The sequence below is a fragment of the Bombyx mori genome, chromosome 4 (genome assembly GCF_030269925.1).
Source record: "Bombyx mori chromosome 4, ASM3026992v2".
Classification (NCBI taxonomy): domain Eukaryota; kingdom Metazoa; phylum Arthropoda; class Insecta; order Lepidoptera; family Bombycidae; genus Bombyx; species Bombyx mori.
Window position 1 is genome coordinate 16,884,262 of NC_085110.1, and position 24,103 is coordinate 16,908,364.

The 24,103-nt window shown below is 37.8% G+C and overlaps 2 long non-coding RNA genes and 1 other non-coding gene across 3 annotated transcripts; 2 read left to right on the forward strand and 1 right to left on the reverse strand.

Annotated features, from left to right (window-relative positions):
* Nucleotides 1-513: 513 nt before the first annotated feature.
* Nucleotides 514-1,913, forward strand: LOC119628460 (uncharacterized). Its single transcript, XR_009977114.1, has 2 exons — nt 514-986; nt 1,715-1,913. It is a non-coding gene; the product is annotated as an uncharacterized LOC119628460 (long non-coding RNA).
* Nucleotides 1,914-9,610: 7,697 nt separating this feature from the next.
* LOC101737223 (uncharacterized) lies at nt 9,611-17,872 on the forward strand. The gene is made up of 2 exons (XR_209981.5): nt 9,611-10,871; nt 17,390-17,872. It is a non-coding gene; the product is annotated as an uncharacterized LOC101737223 (long non-coding RNA).
* A 3,795-nt stretch (nt 17,873-21,667) lies between these two features.
* Nucleotides 21,668-21,740, reverse strand: TRNAR-UCG (transfer RNA arginine (anticodon UCG)). The gene has a single exon. It is a non-coding gene; the product is annotated as a tRNA-Arg (tRNA).
* Nucleotides 21,741-24,103: the final 2,363 nt, after the last annotated feature.

The following is a 24,103-nucleotide window of genomic DNA, read 5'->3' on the forward strand; positions in this document are numbered from 1 at the left end:
CGGTCATCCTCAAACTCCGGTCTATATCAACCCCCAGGTACCGGACGCTGGATCCAAACTCAACATTGATGCCACGGAGACTGAGCTGTCCCGGGACGACTTTTGTACGGACCGGACCGAAGAGGATTGCCACGGTCTTCCCCACGTTGACTGCGACCCTCCATCGGTCCAGCGACTGGGGCAGCAAGTCCAATAACCTCTGCATCCTCGAGATGGCCGCAGAGGGGAACTACCCGTACCCACTACTGCCGTTGCTCCCACGAACAGTTTTGCCACATGGCAATCCATAAATTGTCTTAATCTTAACATGCTAAAATATTATTGGTAAATATTATAATTATTTTTCAACATACCTTACATTCGACCGTCATGTATATCCCCACACATGACCCAGGTGGTAAGTTTACACAATGAACTCTTCTTTACGAGAAGCGAATGATGATTAATCACCAATGCCATCCACATTGGAGATATCACGATGAGAAGACAACCCGGATGCGGTATAAATACATGTACACGGGGCGATAACGCAAATTTTGCCTAAAAAGTCGGGCATCGCGGTAGAAGCAATCGTTGACGACTACCCAGAGACAATTCCTAACTTTCAAAATGTTGACTTCGTACGTCATTATTTTGTCTTTACCCCGCTGTTATCTGACAGAAAAATGTGCCTCTTACCGACGCGACTGAGACTAAATGATAAGCATAGCTGAACAAAAAATATGTAATAAGTAATAATGTGTCTTGTTTTTTGTTGTTTATTTGAAACAAATAACATAAATTAATAAATTATCCCACGGCGCGAAACAAAACATCCGCACCAGACCGTTTCATTGTATTAATATTAGATACTTTTTAGCCTGAATAGTTGTTAATTGGCGCTAAATCAATAATGATAGTGAAGATAAAACTCGCTGAATTTTTGTCGATTCTGGGTCTCTTTAGAATCGGTTTTAACCAGAGATAAAAAAGACTGAAAAGAACAGGTAAAAGAAATGGATTACATATATTATACCTATGTATGATGATACCAATTAAAAAATGTCAACGAATTTAAAAAAGTGATAAGGTTTCTTTATATTCTGGGGAATGAATCGCCGTTTCTTCGCCCCACATGTTTAATGGTGGTAGAACGTCTTGTGAGTTTGCACGGGTAGGTACCACCACCCAGCCTATTTCTGCCGTGAAGCAGTAATGCGTTTCGGCTTGAAGGGGTCGGTAGCCCTTGTACCATACTGAGAAGTTGTCAAGTCATATCTCATGTTAGGTGGCGGCATTTACGCTGTGGATGTCTATGGGCTCCAGTAACTACTTAACACAAGGTGGGCTTTAAGCTCGTCCACCCATCAAAGCAATAAAAAAGTGGAGAGTGAGAAACGAATATTCAGCCCCGTCGCTCTTCATGGCAAATATTCAAACCCCATGCCATGATATGAATGAATATACTTTTCAAGATTTTTCATTCAGTGCGTTATATTCAGATAATTTGAATTTTTGCTATAAATTTACTCTCTATAAGCTATAGGTATATGTACAACAATTGTGCACGCAAAAATAGCTTTAAAACAAAAATATATTTGAAATTTTTTCGGAAAATCACAATAACTAAATTTTAAAAAATTAAGTAAAAAAAAGAAAATCTCAACTTCAACAACAACAAAAACGGAAGAGATCGAGATAAAAATTCTAATCCAGAATTTCGCGCAAATTTCAGATAAACGCGCGAGATTCTGGATCAGTGAAGCGAGTGTCGCACGTGACGACGACACGGTGTGACGACATCTGGTGAAACGTCCACAAATAATTTTAAGATTTTTAAAGATGTCCTCTGAAACACTCGTAATAATATTGTCAGGCGTTTATATATTTAACGGCTTCAATAGAGCATGAGGTAATTTTAATGTCAATAAAAAGTGCTTTTTATTCATTTCGATAAATAAAAGACCTAAAATTTTGTCTAGAATAAACTTAAAACAAACAAAAGGAATCCGTCCGACGGGGGACACTATTTTTATTTAATTCTGAGCATTTTCATATTTATCTACCTTTTAAACCTTCTCTGGACTTCTACAAATAATTCAAGACCAAAATTAGCCAAATCGGTCAAGCCGTTCTCGAGTTTTAGCGAGACTAACGAACAGCAATTCATTTTTATATATATAGATTTATAACAACCCTTTTCTTTTTCATCTGAAAGTGGAACAATATTAGAATCACCGTTTTATATCCCTACCTATTCTAGTGACCTCAAAGGGTCATGCTAGATTCACCGAATGAATAGGTGAGCTCACGGGGCTCTAACCTGGGGCGTTGCTAACACTAGCCCTAGCAAGAGCAGTACTAGGCAGAATCTACCACCGGACCGGAATCGCGACTCAGAAGATCCTGAGAGAACCTCAGTGGACTGTATCTATGGGTTAGTTGTAGTTCGCAACTCTTCCACGTCGAATTCTTCCACGAATGTATGTTAGTATATTATTATGTAACGGTATCTTTGAACATCGTTTTGACCCCCTTCAAAACGTCGGAATAACTCGAAATTTGGTATACTTATTAAGGACCGATGACAAGTAATATAAAAAAAATTTGAAAAAATTGAAATTCAACTAAAAAATGAAAAATAAATAATAGTTTAAAAAAACTAACAAAATACGCTTTATAGAAAATCCAACAAAAAATTGTAAAAGAAATTTTAATAAATTTGAATTAAAAATAGTGTAAGAAAAAATTATTTAATTATAAAAAAAGCGTGGGGTGCATGGTGTCAGTAGTTATAAATATTTTATGAACAGATATGAGTATAAGGGTTATTTTGATAATATCCTGAAAAGCACCCCACGCTAATGTCGAGAAAGCTAACTGTAATAAACAAATAAATAATGTATGTCATAAAAAATATAACCAAATAAAAAATATGTACCTACGCGAAATTTTGATTATTGTAGTCTCCAAATTCTTCACACTCCCCGTTGGTTTAGATTAGCATTTTACATACAAAAAAGTCAATAAATCTAAACAAAATCTGCCAATCGCAGACCGTGGCTTGTTTGAAGCGCACGATATAGAACATTCCGATTTAGAACGTATTGCTTGGTGCAAATGTTGAGTTGCAGCGATTTGGAAGTTTTTCAGAATAATAAAAATAAATGAAATTAGAGAAACGTGAGCTTCTTGTGTGCATTCGAAGGTGTCTCGTAGTATCTTAGAAGACTGAACTGACCACTAGAACTTACTGTTCCAATGTTTCTTTAATAATATCTTAATAACATTGTTTAATAATTCTTTAATAATATAATTATTTTATAATATTTAATATAATTAATTTTAATAATATCCTGAAAAGCAGCCCACGTTTTTTTTACAATAAAATATTTTTTCTTACTCTTACACTTTTTTAATTCAAATTTATTAATATTTATTTTCTATTTTTTTATTGGATTTTCCATAAAAGCGTATTTTGTTAGTTCTTTTAAACAATTTTTTTTTTTCATTTTTAATTGAATTTCAATTTGTTCAAGTATTTTTTCAATTTTATATTTTAATATTGAATTGTCATCGGTCCTTAATAAGTATACCAAATTCTGACGTTTTAAAGGGGGTCTAAATCATGTTCAAAGATTCTGTTACATACATACGTCTGAAGCTAATAAAAGCGTATTAAAAATTATTTAATAACCTCTACATTTTACGTATTAGGGCACACACGCACGCAGGCACCGCGTAACAGGCCTCACGCCGGACTCGCATAACGAATGTCCAAACACTGAATAGCTGATGAACAATTTGCATATGTGAATTGGTATCAATTAATGTGACTATGGCTTTTAAATTTTAGGAATAACGCATACTAATCTAATTTAAAGTTTTCTAAAATAAAACCACCCGTCCAGTCATCACATTAACTCGGTGGTGCTGTATTTGGCTCCCCTGATTATTGCATCGAGAGTCGTGGGTTTGATTCCCACATCAAGTAGCAGTTGCATTACCGAAGGATAGTAGAACCCTCTTATAAGCTTGCATGATTCTTCTCAGTCGTTCACTCCTGGCGGAGTGGTCGTGGTTACGTATGTCTTAATGTTTGGTTGCGGCTTTTGAGAGACTTCTCCATCTCGGCGGTACACGTACCGCCACAAATAAGTAAGGTAGTAAGGGAAAACTTCGTAGATATCTTAACCAAGTCTGTCCACCTTGTGGATGATCGGCCGCGAGAGCGTTGACCGTCTACTCTTCCTTGCATGATACCTTCCCTCTAAAACTGACTGACGTGAAAAATTAAAAAAATTAAAGCTTTAAAGCTATTACTAATTACTTTGTAAAAATCAATGCATTTTTTTTCTATTGTGACGTTGTAATGCAAACACATCATTGTCACCCTACGTGCAGAGGACACTCGTTCCATTCGACTGATTGAAATATCCTGCGTTGCGAAGTGCGACGTAAAATGAACTTGATTACTTTTATTTTCAAAACTAAACAAAGTCGTTTTCATAGATTTAGCATTGTTCTTGATGAATTAAATTGACAAGAAAATTTTCAAGAGAAAGAGAGAGAGATAGAGAAAGAAAGAGCTCAACAAAACGCTATTAACATTGAACACTATGAGCAGTCAACAGACTGGTTATAATTATACGATAGGAGATCTTATCTCTAAAAAACAGAACGTTTTCAGGCAACCGTTTTCATCTCGGAAAATTCAGAAAAAAACCATATTTTTCTTATAATCAGAAGCGGATATTTCGACGCCAGCCGGTATGCCACAACCGGGTAGACTACTCACAATGACAGCGCGATCAACGTATAATATAATACGACCGTACATACATACATTCTTTTTTAAGTTATTGAATAGCTTTTATTGTAGGCTTTGAGCGTGGCGACCGAATCACGAAATTCCGTAACGAAAATAAAACCTAACACCTCCACTCCACCTACCATGTAGCTCGCATTCAATACATTCACACATTACGCTTCTGTAGTGTTTGTGAATAAGCGATAATTTACGATTAATTGATTTAATTTACGATGACCCAATAATGAGTTTTCTAGTCCATCTATTCGATGGTTGTGCCCCAAATTGGTAAATATTCATGGCGCGACGCGAGCCGGCGAGTGAAATTGGTTCACGTTTTTTTTACGCCTACAAAACGCCTATCCACGTTTTATGTTACGCTGCCGGCGAAAGCCTTCGTTCTGTACCTTTAAGGGCCCAAAGAATCAATATTGACACGTCAGAACGTAAAGTCTCGAACGAAATGGCTTTGTCGTGTTCACTCGTGAATTAGACTTTGGTTACATTTTTAGGTATTCTTCTTAGCGTGTGAATTTTCGTTTAGTGATTCCATAATTTGTTCTTTGTTTTTTGTTTACTCATTTACAGTTTACCCTTAGGACGTGAGCCGTCGATAGATCGACTCTCTGTTAATGCGCATAAAGCGTGGAGCGTCGGAATACCGACTATTGAGCAGTTTCATTAAAGATATTAGGTATCGACCTGTCCGGACGTGTTAAAGTTTTTTATAAGGTACTTTATCTCAACGGTTCTTTGGGAATATCTGCAAAATATGTAAATAAACTCAGTACTAAACGAAGTAAAATGCTCGGTTTGAAAAAAATGATCACGTAATCTAGTGTCTTATAAATTCATATATACACTGTTAAGTATAACTCCATAATTGTTTATCTTTATAAAAACTTTTCTTGAATATTTTGAAGAAAATGGTTCGGTTTTTTTTAAATCACTTACGTAGCATTTTCTCCTTTGTTTATCAAACGATTTCCTTTTCTCCCTCTTAGTTTTTTTTAAATAGTCCGTTTTCGTACGAAATATAAATCGTAGCTAAAATGAAACTAAATTCAAAAATTTCTGTGATTCATGTCGAATTTTGATTATAGGGTGTACGCAGTAGTGGTATTAAATATTATTACGGATACATAAGTCTTGAAGGCGACAAGAGGTAGTAATGCTTCGTTTACCTTTATCATTAAATAAAGACGTAACTATGCGAGCTGAAGCATAGTCGCTTGGATAAGTGTTTACACTTCAGAATTGCAATTCTTTTTAACTCACAACTTGCCAAATAAGAATATGTAATCATTAAAAGTTTGATTCGATCTGAAGAGCTAGCTGTTTTGGTTTCCGCGATAGTCAGTTTCTAATGACTAATTTGAGTTTTGGGTAACTGGCACACGGTGAGTATGAATAAGTAATTGAATCTTATGACCACAGGGATCGCAGAGGACAGCGACGCATAGCTAATTTTCACTTGGTTATTTATAATTAACGGTAGGCAGCAGGTTGGCTCTGCTCCTGGCATTGCTGATGTCCATGACAATAACCACTCAAGGTTACGGTTTTTTTTATTGCTAAGTCAGTGGACGAACTCACAGCCCACCTGGTGTTAAGTGGTTACTGGAGCCCATAGATATCTGCAACGTAAATGGCACCACCCACCTTGAGATACGAGTTCTAAGGTCTCAGTATAGTTTCAACAGCTTCCCCACCCTTCAGACCAAAACGCATTACTGCTTCACTACAGAAATGGCCAGGGTGGTGGTACCTACCCGTGCGGACTCACAAGAGGTCCTACCACCAGTAATAAAAAAGTGTGTGTGTAAGTCACACACGGTAGAAGTGAAACTTATAAATAAGATATAGATATACTGATTATCCCACTACACAGGAGCATACAATATGCACAATGTTTAATAGACGACAGTGAGGATGCTACGAAGAGTCGCACAAAGAGGAGACCGAGAACGTCTAATGTGTTCTATCTCATTCTCTCACCGGCTGAATCCTATACATTTATGTGTTTGTGTCTCTATGGACTTATTTTTTCGTTTCATCTAGTTTGAAATCACAACGATTCTAAAGAAGTTTCACTTCAAAAAACGTGCGTCTTATGATCGTCTGCCTACAAGGGCAATAAAACAAACAGTTTCGGGTTACTAATAAAAAAATAACAAAGCCACGTGTCCGACTGCTTCCTTGTTCAGCAAAAAAAGATTCCATATGTGTTGTACAATTAAATGCGCTTACATTAATTCATCGAATGCATGACATCGATCCAACATATTACCTAGATAAGTTATCAAATAGCGCGTTTGGACAGATTTGATGAAATTTCCGGCCGAATATGGGCCCGAGTCGTTCAACGGCCGGATATTGCGCCGCGCGGCCGCCCGACCATAGGCTAAGAGGTGACAATGATAAATGAAAAGTAGTTTTTATTTGCTTGATGCTGGATTTTTTCATTTGTCCCTTTCGCAAGAGTACGGTTCAATTGTCTCTCGCAAAAAGTGCCAAGACTCTGCGTACGAGATCTATAGCTCTTTTAAGATAAACTAGATGATGACCGAACTTTGCTCGGTTTTTTTTTGTTATCGCCATCTTGTTGTGTCTTTAAAGCGGTTACTTGCCCTCAATTAAGAAATATTATTATTCGCCAATAGATGTCGTGAAGAGTTGATTATCGAAAACACGAATAAAACAACATTTTCTTAAAAGAAATCGTAGTTAGATCGATTTATCCCCCCGAAATCCCCTGTATACTAAATTTTATGAAAATCGTTAGAGCCGTTTCCGAGATTCAGATTATGTATATATTAAATATACAAGAATTGATCGTTTACAAGATAAGATAGACTAATCGTTAACCGACTATTAATTATAAGGTATGCGGTCATGTTCAGTCACAATACATTTACAGACAAGTTCCATTCAGCTTTGAAATGAAATCACTGCCACGGTATTTGCCGAATACTTTGCCATGTCTTTCCTCAAACGAGGTTTGAAGGAAACCGTTAACTGGTGTTTCGGCTGTTGGCATTGCTGATGACCTTAACTGACGACATCCACTCATGAACTAGTGGGCAGTAACCAAAAAACACAAACTACCATTATTTTTATCAAACTCCGCTTAGGCTGGAAGCCTTGGGTAACCGCTATTTCATTGAAATTGTGTCTTCAATCTATTATACAATACGGGCTGTGGTGTTCACGTTGTGATGTCTATGGACTCCTTTTATCGTGACAAGTGAAAAATGAATGAATTAGGTATACCTACAAATCGTAAAGTGTATCGCAGTCGAAAATTTCTTAGTATAATAATATATTTACGATTTTCATGGTCTTTGCTAATGGACTGCCTACATAACGTAAAAAACTAGTTTTCTATCTCCTTGCCTATGTTATTAAACGAATAGGTCAAGACAGATATTGTTCATAAAGAAAACTTGTAGATTAACAAAAATCTCCTTGTTTATCATACATTATAAAGTAGATATTAAATATTTTACTTCAAGCTCGAGACTCAATTTTCGTTCCCTACCGTTAGAATGCGAAACCTTCGCATACTTTAAAACTGTACTAATCACCTAAAAGCATCCGACGAACATAAACAACACGGCCACCTATAAATTCTTAGGTGGAACGGCTCACGGGTGTTAATTTTAAATTCTCCGCAGCCCGTAGGTCCGTTCGCTTTGGCGGTCGAACGGAGACTGATGGGTTTCGGCCGCGTTACCGACCGCCTGCTTAGTTATGTCGACTACCCTCATTTGTTGGGTTGCACGTTTTAAATTTATTTTGTATTCGTAAGAAATAGTATGTTTCTGTAAGAATATTAATTAAAGTGTGGCGTTTAAGTACGCACATTTTTATGATGCGTGTTCCGGAACACAAGACATGTTGGTAGGATCTGTGACAATATTATTATTACCGCCAAAAAGACGAAGAAACGAAAAGAACTTTATCCGTGTAAGCTGTTACAAAAATAAAGCTGCTATTACTTCGATTGTGGTGTTAATTAAAAGTTGATCGAAAAACACGACTTTCACGTGAAATAAAGAAGGGACTCTATTCGAAGCTTCTCAGAAGATACAATACTACAGCAAGTAAATTTAAAGACTACAGAATTCTATGCTGAATATCAATACATATTTATATGAACACTTTTTATTACTTTTTAACATACGACCACGTGCTCTTTTTCTGTTGATAACATCACAAAATCAATTGTCATTTCTTTTTAAACATATTTCAGATATTTACAGACGAATTAAGTACAAGTATTGATCAGGTCTTTGTCATAATAGGACCCGAGCGCGCAGAGTGACAGAAATTCGACGCTGCCACCCGGTAAGATGGTTCTGATCCAGCGTGGTATTACGGGACACCAGTGTCACCGTCTGGAGCGGCCTGACGCCGACGGGTTACCGTACCGAGACTGCCGACGTAGAGTTTTCGATCATATTTTTTTATGTGTGAGAGATTACTGATGGCCTTTCCAGTTTTACCACGGCAGGTGGAGCAAGGTCTCAGCCAGAACGAGTGGGATTTGCTAACAGCTACCCGAGCGCCTCCAAAGGAGACCTAACAACTCAAGAGTAACTGCTTCGCGAATGAATCTACTACCGGATCGGAATTGCGACCCGCTGAGAAGACCCGGCGAGAAACTCAACATGCTGATGTTTAAGTTAGATCAATCGTCGACTCTCGCCGACGGCAACAATCTAATGGTGGACAAGAAAATCGTTTGTACGTCTACGAGTATATTATATCATTTATATAAATAAATTTATTTGTATGATATAATAATACTAATCGGGGACAACTCTGAATGAAAAGATATTTAAATAAAAATAACATATTTTTTTTAGGCAAAGGAGCATACAGCCCACCTTATTGATGGTGAGTGGTTAACGTCGCCCATGGACGTCAGCAACGCCAGGAGCAGAGCCAAGCAGCTGCCTACAGTTCAAAAAATAAAAAATAAAAAATCCAGACAAAGAGCAAACAAAAATTTAATAGGTACACATGAATGTTTGCCCGATATGAGAATCGAACCCATGACCCTCGGGTCTGGTCTAGCAGTCAAAAGCGCTAACCAATGTACGGCCGAGTCAATCAAAATACACACCTTTGAAAACTGTGAATTAAATCATAAAATCCAAGCCCAATCTTTAACATTTGCTTAGTCAGCGATAACCTTCAGACACGTACCTACCTACCTACCCGGCATCCCGAATTAAGGGAGACGAGTAACGAATTTCTCTTATAATTTAATTAAAATTTACACGAGCCGAGTTCATGATAAAGTTTTGATTAAAATATGATGGAATTTTAAGTTTAAATTATGTTTTTACTTGGCGGCCGACGTGGCGCAAAGATTCATTAGTGAGTGTAGGCTTAGTTTCGTGCCGGATATATTTGCCACAATAAGTTCTCACCGCTGATCTACTGCGGCCCGAAGTAAGTAGGCACTTAAGTCACTTAATTTCGCGATCACACCTGGTAAGCGAGTTTCTGGTGCACATAATTGTGTCGTAACCAAGTCATACGGTGTCAACTATATTTATTTTTGTGTTTAGACTCGGCACTTCAATTCTATTCGTATGGTTTTGTTAGGTTCTTGACCTTTAAGAAGCTACCATTTGAAAAAATTATATAATGCCTTATATCCCCAATACCGAGTACTGTTAATACTATTGTTTCTGAGTGCTGCTTAAGTTTTAAAGTGTTTGTATTTACCCAGCGATTTGATATTAATTTTATCTATTATATTCCTCTGTTGCTATGTTACTGAAAGTTTGAAATAAAAACTTTATATTTATGAACTTTTTCCAAAATGAAATGATTGACAACAACTAAAGCTCGCTAGACGTGTAGACAGTAGCTCTCAACTGTTTTGTCTGATGGAAAATTTTGATAACTATGTAGTGATTGGGTCATGAACATTTCTGCGCATTTTTTTCTTCTTCTGCGCGTCTACACTGTTAGCAGAGTGGTTGTAGCCGTCATGTTTCTAGTGACGAGATTTACAAGCTCCACGCTTCCATTGCACGAGGCAATCTATTGCAGTTCTTATCTGGTTAGTCCACCATCCATAGTCTAATTGTACCGCCAGGCGATCGATCGAATGCCCATCATGTCTAAAAAATGACAAAATACGTGATGGAGCCTACGCCGACCTCTTCATCCAGTAGTCACTATGCATGTACGTCAGACTTACGAATTGGTTTCATAAATTACAAGCTGTACCCGCCCGCTTCGCTTGGCATTTAAAATTAACATTATTATTTCTCACCCCCACAAAGATTATCATCATTAACGCCCCCGCAACTGGTGTAAGGAGTCCAACACTCATATAAATATTAACCTATCCATTAAGTACATACATGTATTTTCTACATGGATATCAAGTTTCAAGTCAATCGGATGCATGGCTCAGTAGTTATAACCGAACATCCTTAAAAACCACTGTAGATTTATATATTAGAATAGATTTTTTAGATAAAATCGCATTTTTGTAACAAGAAAAAAACCTATTTTTACGTAAAATTGCATTGCTGACAGAACTTCAAGAACTCGTTCGTACATATACACACACACACGAAGATTACAATTCTAAAGCCTATCCACAATTTAGCGTGCAAACAGAACATCGCAGGGCGGCAGGCACACGAGGAGCATAAGTAAAAAAAGCCTATGATTTCTCAGAGGGATGTTTGTCAAGCCAGCCGAACGCACGAGTTAACTTTTTGACCGGGATACCTTTGCAGACGTGACGCGAATGTAACTTTACGGTGCAAGTCGTAAGCTTCGTTTATTCGTATTGTGTGAACAACAAACGTATGCTGTGCTGCAAAAATACTTCAAGGATCGGAGAAAAAGATTCTATTCAGTTGTAAGATTTCTTATCCGTGTTTTGCGGCTTGCAGTAATACCTCAATTTATATAAGTGTAGCATGAATATTGGCCAACCAGATATAATTATTTCGAGCAATCAGAGCGATGTATTCTCCATTCTGAATCTATTCGTTATCATTACGAAAACACTGATAGGACAATTATTATTTACTTGATTATATGTTTTATGTTTGTACGCTAAGTTGTATACAAAATTATATATCTGAAACTACATATCAGGCGACGGGGCAAAGAAAAGCAGCCGTCACTCGAAACGTGTCTTGTCGGATTCCCCGGATCAACTCTTTTTAGTCTCTTCAAGCACCGGTCGAAAAGTTCGATGAGCGGACTAGCCCATAGACGCAGCCCACTGAGTTTCACGCCGGATCTTCTCAGTGGGTCGCGATTCCGATCCAGAGGTAGATTCTGCGAAGCACTACTCTTGCTAGGGCTAGTGTTAGGAATTCTTTCAGGTTGAGCCCGTTAGCTCACCTACCCGTCCGCGCGAAGCCGGAATAGCCCCTTAGACTACCGGCAAAAAAAACGAAGTAATTCAGATCTGAATTACCTATTATTATTCTAATATATAACCAGTTGCTAATTTAAATTGTGTATCTTTAGTTCGAATTGATGCTACCACTATTTGCTATAAGATACAATCTGATTAAATAGCCTTGTACCTACCGCATTCATCATTAATCTTGTATTATGATGTATAAAGAAGAAAAAAGGGCTACATCCTTTGCTGGTCTTAGAAATACATAGTTTTAGACCAAAACGGCCGTCTGGTGTAGTGGTAAGTGACATGGTCACTACACAAGGGGGTCGCGGGTTCGAATCCCGCCAAGGGAAAATATTTGTATGGTAAATATAAATGTCTTTTCCAGGGTTATGGATGTATATTAAATATATGTATATGTATAATAAAAAATCTTACATTTATTTCCGTTATCTGGTACCTGTAACACAAGTTCTTTACGAACTTATCACGGGACCAGTTAATGTGGCGTGATTGTTAGTAAATATTTATTTATTTATTTATAAAAAAAAAAACAACTTAAGATGAGTGACGGTATTCTCATTTTAGTGTCTACGGCTCTTCTGATTTAATTCCAGGTGGAATAAAAAAAATCTGCTGATCGCTAATCGCTACTCTTATAAATCGGACCAAACTAAAACCACGGAATCCAGTGTGTTTTTTCGCTTCGATGATTTTCGCGCAGATCTCTTGTTGATCCGAGGAAGCCGAATTTTCGGGCGGAACGTGCCCGAATTCAGTAATATTCGGGGTTACCGCGTTTTGTTACCGACACCGCCTATTGTTAACGCGATATATAGGTAATATTGCCGATATCTCGGAGGTATTCTCTTGTCATCGATATTTGTTTAGGATTTTCTCTCTGTCAGTTGAATTTGAGATGTCATATGTTTTTTTCTTTTTTTTTTTTTGGTTAGACAAACGACTCAGGGTCACGTTATATTAAATTTGTACGGCCAGTGATGTGATGTCCATAGGCAACCACATATAACAAGTTAAACCATGAGCTCATTTAACCGAACATGCAATAAAAAAAAACCATTTTAATTTCTTATTCCATTCAGACAAGAAAATCGACTAGTTATGCAATTTCAAAAGAAAACTACGGCTTTATTGGTTTTTAACAAAAGCTATGCTAATTTAATTTCAACTTAAGCTCTAACATTATATTCAAAGCCAACGATTGAACCCGTATCTAAGCATTTGAGCTATGCAGTTATCTATTATTATTTTAATTAGAATATATTATATATATAACTCATTCGAATGACGACAAATAATACATTAAATTTAGTCGTCCGTGAAAACTGGAAAGCGGTCGAAGTTTTGGAAATACTAGAGCGTAATAATAGCAAGATTAAACCTTATATGTATTTTTATTTACGCCTGTGACGGTCGAAATCCAAAGAAAACATTTATTTATTTTATTTATTTATTATTAACATAGAAGTAGAAACACAAGCATAATGTGCATCTGTGCTTGAACTAGGTGATAAAACCTGTATCTCAAGCAGCAGTGCTCCTCGTACAAAGAATACAACAGCTTTACTTCACAGAAACAGAAAGTTAATAGACAAGAAATACACTGAAATTCATGGTTTACATAAAAGTGACAAAATGTAAGCTTGTAAATATAAAAATTATGTTTATGTTCATTATTTTAATAACAAAGCCATCTTTGCTTTTATGCAAACAGAACACACTTCACCTATTTGAATTAATCACGATGTATTAAGAGACATCGTTCAGGACATTGTTTAGCTTCAACAGAAAATGTCACAGTGCTTAGTTTAGTTTAGTGCAGCCTTTCCCAAAGTGGGCGATAACGCCCCCTTGTGGGTGCTGCAGGCCTAAAGGGGGGCGGTAACAGACCCCAAAAAAAGGGGGCGTTGTGTAGAGGATTGGGAGGCGATTTGTAATTTCATCTAGGAGGACTCTTAGGTACCAACTGAGCTCTTGCTATAGTGGTTTTTGAGTACGCGAAAAAATGGGCGCGCTAAAAAATAATTTATTGTCAAAGTGGGCAGTAGACAAAATAAGTTTGGGAAGCCCCTGGTTTAGTGTTTAGTTTATTTTCCCTACCTAAATATTAGTATCCTCGTCCCATTGCAATCGCACATGGCTTAGTAGGTGAACTCACGGAACTCAAACTGGGAGGACTTGCTAACACTATCCCTAGCAAGAGCAGTGCCTCGCTGAATCTACCAGCAGATAAGACATCCCGACCCACTGAAAAAATCCGGCGAGAAACTCAATATGCCTATGGGATGTTAAGCGGTTACCGGAGAACATAGACATTAACAAAGTCAATCCCACCTCCCATTTTGAGACATGAGTTTTAAGTCTTAGATTTGATAGTAAAACGACTGCCCCAGCTTTCAAACCGAAACGCATTACTACTTCATGTGGTGGTATCTACAGTGGGGGCTCATAAGACGAAAAACAGTAGAGTATTATATGTCAACGCCCGTCAGATTAGTTTTGACAAAAAAAAACAATACTACACAAATCTCAATATCTTCAAAATTCTAGTCTTATTCGAAGTAATTAACCTTTTTTTTTTCTTAGATAGGTGAACGAGCTCACAGCCCATCTGGTGTTAAGTCGTTACTGGAGCCCGTAGACATCTACAACGTAAATGCGCCACCCACCTTGAGATATAAGTTCTAAGGTTTCAAGTAGGTATAGTTACAACGGTTTCAAACTTCAAACCGAAACGCATTACTGCTTCACGGCAGAAATAGGTGGGGTGGTGGTACCCACCCGCGCGGACTCACAAGAGGTCCTACCACCAGTAACCTTTTCTGTTTGAATAATTCAACGTACTACCTAATAAGCTTTGATTTAAAAAACATGTCCTCAAATTCTCGAAAAGTATGTTAAACTTCATGCATGCGTAATAATGTAATTTGCATAAGAAACTTATGTCAAAGAAGTTATAACTTTTGTTTCTTTCGAGTGAAGCCAACTGTGGGTGATTACGCATATGCTATTCAAAAATACCATAATTTTATGCATGACATCCCGGGATAGAAGACAGATAAGCTCCGGCATTACTATAGTGATATTTCTTTACTGAAACAATAATGTTTTTTTTTGTGACAACTCGATATAACAACAGGCGAGGTTACACTTAATTATTATTTTTATTGCTTAGACGGGGGGACGAGCTCACAGCTTACCTGGTGTTAAGTGGTTACTGGAGCCCATAGACATCTACAACGTAAATGCGCCACCCAACTTGAGATATAAGTTCTAAGATCTGAAGTACAGTTACAACGGCTGCTCCGCTCTTCAAACCGAAACGCATTACTGCTTCACGGCAGAAACAGGCAGGGTGGTGGTAACTACCCGTGCGGACTCACACCACCACCAGTAAAAATAGATGTTCAATTCGACGTCAATGCTTACAAACAGTCATCAGTTCAGCTTTAAGCATTCACATAGGGGCTACGCTTTAAGATGGCCGCATACTATATTAACGTGTGTAGAACGTAAAATTCACGTTGTTACGTTACGTAGTAGAACCCATAATCCTCAAAGTTTGCGTTAAAAGAGCTAATTAATCATCAGGATTAATTGTAGAGCGCTATGACATGTCCTTCAAAGGAGGCTTGCTTAGACTTCTAGGGGTGGGCAGCAGCTTGGATCTGCCCCTGGTATTGTCTTCCATAAGCGGCACTAACTATTCCCGTCTGCCTATGAGGACAATAAATAAAAAAAGGATTGTGTGGTTTTATGAAACCACGGTAAAAGTTAAACTTTTTTTTACATTCTAGACATTTAACTCTGACAAACAATATTTACATTAAACACTGACAAAAACAAACAGAATAGTGTGGAGCACTGGCACAAATGAGTAATAGTCTATACACTACACGGTCAGCTGCTGCGAACTATAGGCACCGCCATATTGGCCTTGGCTGCTCTGACGAGCGCCTTTCACTTTATCCCTACTCCGCGGCCGACCGTCACGCGACATGCAACACACAGACGAAAAAGTTTGAGACGATGTAATAAAAGTTTCGCTTTAAAAGTTTAAACTCTCAAATGCTGATGATTTAATACGAAATCATTTAAAATTTGCATCTTATTCTACTTTGGTAAACGCAAGGCCATTCAGGAACTAAATTGTACTTAATGAAACTAGTAACTACACTCATCGCGCTAACAACGACTCATAGTAGGGGACAGAGTAACACATTTGCATGCAAATCTTGAGTTGTCCCTGATCACCCCCAAGGGACGCTGCGTGATGATACGTCGTCTTTCAAATGACTACACGTTATAGTTATAGTCTTCTCACTTTGATTTATGGACTTTGTGAGGTAGTTTCACGTGTTTCATACATTATAACGGCCGTCTTGTGTAGTGGTAAGTGGTGCAGTATGGCGTTTCGGTTTGAAGGGTGTGGCAGACGTTGTACTGTAAGAACTAAGACTTCGAACTCATGTTTCAAGTTAGGTGGTGACATCTATCTTCTTATTCTATATCTATTGGTTCTATATCTATATTCTATATCTATTGATTCCGGTAACCACTTAATACAAGGTGGGCCGTGAACTCGTTCTTGCATCCGAGCAGTAAAAAAATTAGGTAAATTACCAGACGTCTGGTGTAGTGGTAAGTGACATGGTCATTACACAAGGGGATCGCGGGTTCGAATCCCGCCAAGGAGAGATATTTGTATGATAAAATTAAATATAAAATGACTTTTCCAGGCTTATGGATGTACATTTTACATTTATTTTCGTTATCTGGTACCTGTAACACAAGTTCTCTACGAACTTAGCACGGGACCAGTAAACGTGGCGTGATTGTTAGTAAAATATTTATTTATTACTAGCGGACCCGGCAGACTTCGTAGTGCCTCAGTCGATAAATAAAAGACCTAAACTTTTGTATAAAATAAACTTAAAGCAAACAAAAGGAATCCGTCCGACGGGGGACACATCAAAGGAAAAACAAAATTGTTTGTTTTTATTTATTTCCGTGCATTTTCATATTTATCTACCTTTTAAACCTTCTCTGGACTTTCACAAATAATTCAAGAACAAAATTAGCCAAATCGGTCCAGCCGTTCTCGAGTTTTAGCGAGACTAACGAACAGCAATTCATTTTTATATATAGAGATTATTATTATTATTCTTATTATTTTGCAGATACAGTATCGTTCATTTATGAATGAGCGGATGGAAAGACTATATCGAATATGCTTTGGATAAAATTACGTCATGACTATCACAGAAGCTACGAATAGAGCTACTGTGAGGAAGATTACGCGACGGGGCACATCGTCGGACTAATGAAAAACTACGATGGTAGCATTTGTCCATGGACAGTGCTCTCGGGGTTTTTCGATTTTTTAAGCTAGTATCTTCTTTTAGTCTTCACACCATCCTCGACCAACGACACTATCTTCAAAACGTCTCTTTTGCTGCACGGCATCCGACTCTGGGCTAAGTTTTTCTGTGTAATGTTATTTTTCAGAAGATATTATTAGATATAAATTCTTATTAAATATGTTATAAAATACTCATAATTTAATTTATGTAACTTAAAATATTTTACGTTTATTTTTGTTATGTGTATTAACAAATATGGTTAGTATATAAAATACGTGATTAATAAATAAATAAACTTAATTATGTTCTTTTTTTATATTAATTATATATAAATTAGCTATTGAACAAGGACTATCTAGGCGGGAAAGTGGTCTGTATGTTGGATTGATAAGAAAGGAACGTATGAAAAGAGAGTAGAATTGGGCGTTAAAATTATGTAAAAGAGAGAAAACGGTAAGAACGAACGGTCGGGAAAAGAGAATGATAGAGAAAAGGAAGATGGCGAAGACGATTGAATGAACAAATAACTAAAATTAGTGTCAGTTAATTTTTAATTAGAATTAAAGAGTTGATTTTGGAAGAGCACAATTAAATTGCAACGATGGAATAGTTTTAATTTATACGTTACTATCCCAATTGTACAAAAATGAGTTTTAAAAAAAACCCACATTACGTAAATTCACTGATTTAAAAAATTAAGCCGTTACACAAAGTTCCGAATATGTTTTGTGTAAATACACAAAAAAGCTTAGTGAATCATGAAAAGTCGGTGAAAAGCTCATTCGGGAGTCATATTCATTCGGGCTCGTGTGTCCGTATCGTGATTCCTGTAACAAATCGACTGAACAACCGGAATAGGCGGCGAAACCGGTTATCCGGTCAGACGGCCGCCTCCTGTCAGAACCGGTCAGATTGTGTTCGCAGATAAAAGAATAATTTTGTAATCTAAAATTCGTTTATAAATTTGGTGTATTCATAAAAAAAATGTTGGCCTTGTATGGGCGATTTTTTTGGAACAAAGTTCCTTATGGGACGATGCGGAGGGGTACCCTAACCGGGAAAAACCTCCGTAACGTAAGATTTTTATTAGTATTGCACACAGTGTACAACTTCACTTTGTAATAACGTCCAAAAAATATCATATTTCTTTATCATCATTGACCACGATCTCAGAGCGTTCGTTTGCGCAATACACTAACTCTTATGCAAACAACCGTGAATGAAGTGTACCACAATAAGTTCGCACGTTACCGAATGACCGTGGGTTGTTGCGATACCTCCAGTTTTATTTTCTTTATACCTCGAATAGAACTTAAAATTAATATTTTTATAATAAGGAGCTTCGTTCCTATCCGGTGTCCCATGACACCACACACATTTTTTTTACATCTACTTATTCGCTGGTAGCCTAAGAGACTGTTCCAGCTACGCCGGGATGGGTGAACGAGCCCACGACTCACCTCGTGTTAAGTGGTAATCGGAGAACGTAGACACTACGCGTAGGTCGCAACACCTTTTTGGTACTAAAGCTATAATATTTTTTTTCGTACCTAACAGAATTTAGAATTAATTAATTATTGTGAATTATTTTTTGGTCTGTAAAGATCTTATAATTCGATAATAATAGGCCCGCGAGTCTACATGACCAAATTTTACAACCAATCGTTTGTTTATTGGGAAAGTTAGAAATTCAAACGTCAAAGTTAGTTTTAACTTGGTTTGAAAATACATAATACAATAATTATATTGTTCAAAATTCTTCCTTGTCGTAGACTAGAGAAAAAGAGAGAAAAATCGTCCTCCAAGAGGTTTTTTTTTAATACGTATTTAAAATTTAGATATAAGGCTATTTTTAGCACTGCTTTTAAATATTTTTTTCTAAATGTTTTTTGACAATTCATTGCAATGAGAACTCAAATAAAAAAGTTGAATACAGTGCCATCTCATTAAAGTAATAGTAAGTAACAGAAAGTCTGATAAAACTCGGACTATATTTTAAATTGACGGGTATGTAGTATACACTAATATTGATAGATGGCACTGTAATAGAATTTGTATAATATAAATACGAATATGTATTTTATATTATTGTTTATTTAAATTGTAACTATCATTAAGTACGATACGAGTCTATTCTGTTCCCCAATTTTATAAATTCTCATATTCAAATAATTTTAAGGCTATAGACTTCTTGTGGTGGTCGAAACTCAACAATATTTTCTGCAGGCTTAGATTCACTTTGTACATTCGCGAACCCTCAGACAGATCCCAGTTTCTCGCCGGATTTTCTCAATGCGTCCGTTTCCAATACGCCAGTAGATTCCATGAAGCACGAGCTGCATATGACCTAGCATTACAAGGGCGGATCCAGCTTTGGCGCCAGGAGGGGGTCACATAGTCAAATTTAGATGCGTTCGTTCCCAAACGTTTGCCATTATACAAAGTTGTTATATTATATTAAATTAATTAAATATTGAAGGTATGTAGTTACATAAAATCTGTATGGTGACAAAATATATAAATAAAATCATTATATTCAATTAGTGGTCCACCTTAATCCTGGAACCAGCTCAGGGGGTGGTCATGACCCCCATGACCCCCCCCCTGGATCCGCCATTTCCTAGCAAGAGCATGGAAGCATAGATTCCATGCTCTTGCTGGGTCTAGTGTTAGCAACTCGTCAAGCCAGAGCCCCGTGAGCTCTCCTACTCGTTCTGTGAAGCTGGCATAACCCTCGACGCTATCACACACACACAAAAAAGTCCATAAAGCGGCACGACACGAGAACCCTCTCATCGTGTCCGCCGGTAACTAAATTCCCGATCCTGCGGACCGAATGGTAAGCAGTCGACGTCGCACAAAACACGTCATTTCGGATCCTCCCGATCCATTAACGGTGCTTTTAGGTACCTCAAGCACCGGTCATCCGTCTCGTCGAACCCGTCGCTTGCGACGAAGGGCTTGACGAATAAATTAACCCACAGACACAGCCCACTCAGTTTCTCGCCGGATCTTCTACTGACTACTTCTACCCACTGTGACTGGGGTCGCGTTCCTGAGCCGGTGGTAGATTCTGCGAAGCACGGCTCTTACTAGGGTTCGTGTTAGCAACATCGTGAGGTTTGAGCACCGTGAGCTCACCTTCTAGTCCTGTAATGTTGAGATGGTCTTTCTAGACCATCAGATTAGGCAGGAAAAAAAGAAAGAAAATGAAAAGAGGTATATTCGCGTTAGATACAATTATTTTGGAACTAAATAAAAACCTATTTCCATAACTAAAACTGATTTAACGATAACCCTAAAGTTCGTCCATGGTTACTAAACAAAAATATGTAATATAAAACCGATCGACAGAAAAAAGGAATTCGAGAAATCTTTTTTTAGTGGCAGTAGGACGAGTTTTTTACTGGTGGCAGTAGGCAGCGGCTTGGCTCTATCCCTGGCATTGCTGCTGAAGTCCATGGGTGACGGTAACCACTCATGATCAGGTAGGCCGTATGCTCGTCTGCCTACAAGGGCAATAAAAATAAAACCTCTTGCGACTCCGCACACGTGCTAGTGCAGGTGTGTTTTCCTCCCGATCCACTAACGGTGCTTTTAGGTACCCCAAGCACCGGTTATCGTTCTCATGGACGAAGGGCTCGACGAGTAAACTAACTCTCAGACACAGCCCACTGAGTTTCTCGAAAACTCACTCAACTCGAGAAACTCAGTGGGCTGTGTCTGAGAGTTAATTTACTCGTTGAGCCCTTCGTCGCAAGCGACGGGTTCGACGAGAACGGTGACCGGTGCTTTAAGTACCTAAAAGCACCGTTAGTGGATTGGGAGAATCCGAGATGACGTGTTTTGGGCGACGTCGACTGCTTTCCATTCTGTCCGCAGGATCGGGAAGTTACACTGGAATAGCCGCTCCAGGCTACCAGCTTAGGTAGGAATAAAAAAAAAAAGCAGGTGTGCTGTGAGCTCGTCCATCCACCAAAGCAATAAAAAAAACGTTTTCCTCAAATTCTTCTAGTGTGCTGTGTTTTTTCTATTTACATTTTATAAGTACTTAAAAAAATTTAAAAGTTCTTCATTCAAAACAAAAGAGGTATTCGACCGTGACAGGACTCGAACCTGCAATCTTCGGATCCGAAGTCCGACGCCTTATCCATTAGGCCACACGGTCCTTAGTAAGCGTCATGAATTTATTGTTTAGTACCTAAATTTTATCGATCCACAATAATATTATTTATAGATTAATAAAAGAATGAGAATCTAATTTGAACTGACTTGAAGTTTTTCGTCACACAAATAAAATAATCGTAAAAATAATCGTAAAAATTCGTTTATTAATTTTTATACCACCAAAACTCTAACATAAATTCTAAGAACACAACAGTCTACATCGATAGTCCAGAAATATAATATTTAAATAGGCCAATAAAAGCCTGAATTACTTACCGAAAAAGGTGTAGTATTTAGTGAAAAATCTGCGAAATCATAATGTAGGTAATGTTTACTTACTCTGATAAACATTAAATAAACATTTTTGCTATCAGCGCCACCTCTACAAGTTTTTGAAGACTTTAACGAATAAAACTAGCAATGAATGTTGGCGTTAGATGACGCTGCGTAGTTCTCTAATTCATCAATAAATGGCGCTGCGTGGTTATCAAATACAGCAATAGATGGCGCGCGTTTGAGGTTTTCGCCCAAATCGGTTTTGAATTTTATTCAAGTCTTGGATCAATAGGCTATCCGACAATTTATCTGGAGAAGTATGTGACCATTTTGTCATCCCAGGCTGCTAATGCTACTACTTCCTCATCAAAACTCAGTACGTACTTCACAAATATGTAGATATTCCCTGTTCTGTTTTAAAGCTACCTTAGTCCTTAACTTTTAGGATGCGCTATGGACATCCCAACCAAAACCAGCTTCTTGGTTTGTACCAACGTGCGGTACGTTGGTACAAACCAAGAAGCTGGTTTTGGTTCTCGTCTCAAATTGTTTCCTCAATGCTCGCCTTAAAAAGGACATGATGTGGGCGATGGCATTTACCTACTTCATTGATTTTATAGGCATAGACGCCGGCGACTGCGACGAAATTATAATTTGCGTAATTACTGGTGGTAGGACGTCTTGTGAGTCCGCACGGGTAGGTTCCACCACCCTGCTTATTTCTGCCGTGAAACGGTAATGTGTTTCGGCTTGAAGGCTGGGGCAGCCGTTGTACTGTAAAAACTAAGACTTTAGTACTCATAACTGAAGGTAGTAATCTCACGAACCACTAATATGAAACTCGATACAGAGAGGCTATAGTTAGGCAAAAAATTTACCAAATTCTTATCAATTCTTATTACTAAATCAATACTTAACAAAACTTACGAAAATTACCGAGTAATGACGCTATCTACCAAGATACTAGGTCGAAGTCTTCATTCTTACCTTTCTTTCTCGCTTCAAACCGTAACACATCTCAATGCGCTCACGTCTGAACGGCCTTCCACCATGAATTTATCTAAGTTACGCATATCAGCGTACACTAAAAAATCATGTGTGAAAGTGAAACCTTAAAAAATTTGGCTTTAAGATAATGAGACGAATGTAAATTTTCGGGAAGAGGATAATTATATGTTTTATTAATGATCATAGTGATACAAAGTTTGATAATTATTTTACATTTTATGCGTACCTATATATTACATAGATTTATTCTGAATTTATTAAGCACGAATATTAGATACGAAGCAGAACACAAAGAGAACTACGAATATAAGAAACACCTTCCTAACTCATTTTCTTCTCCTTCTTCTTTTTCTCTACCTTATCCCACTACGTGGGGTCGGCACAGCGAATTTTTCTATACGATTCTCTTCTATCGGCCATCATCTCAACACTCACTCCTATCTCTCTCTCATATCGTCATTCACACACTCCATCCATGTCTGCTTCGGTCGACCTCTTCCCCCTCTACCTTACACTACCATTTCCATGCATCTCCTAGTCACATGCATCTTCTCTCTACGCATCACATATCCATACCACGATAACCGTCCGCTCTTTAATTTGTTAATTACCAGGGCTTATTTCACCCTTAATATAATAAACTCATTTCCTTCTATCTCATTTTCTCCAACGTTAAATCTTTTAAATTTATGTGTCTGTCTCTTTTTAATGTCGCTTTTTTCGTTTCATCGACTTTCGAGTCACAACGATGCTAAAGAAGTTTTCCCTTCAAAATTCCTCTGAAACAATTATTACCTTATTCGATTCCCCTGAAACAATCTTCAAATCCTAATACCTAATAGTAGAACGTGTAGCCACTTGAGACTCGAAAATCATAAGGCAATTTCACAGCGTCGTGAGTCGAACCCGGACCGTTTTGAGTGGCAATTTGCCCTAACCGGGAAACACTTGGTCTGTTTGCCTCTTACTGCTGACAACTTGCCAATCTCGAGTACTGCCCTATCGCTCTAGTGTGTGTTTATTTCCTTAGAAGAATTCGTCCTAAGCGTCTTTACGGAGTTAGGGGGGGCTAATTTCAGT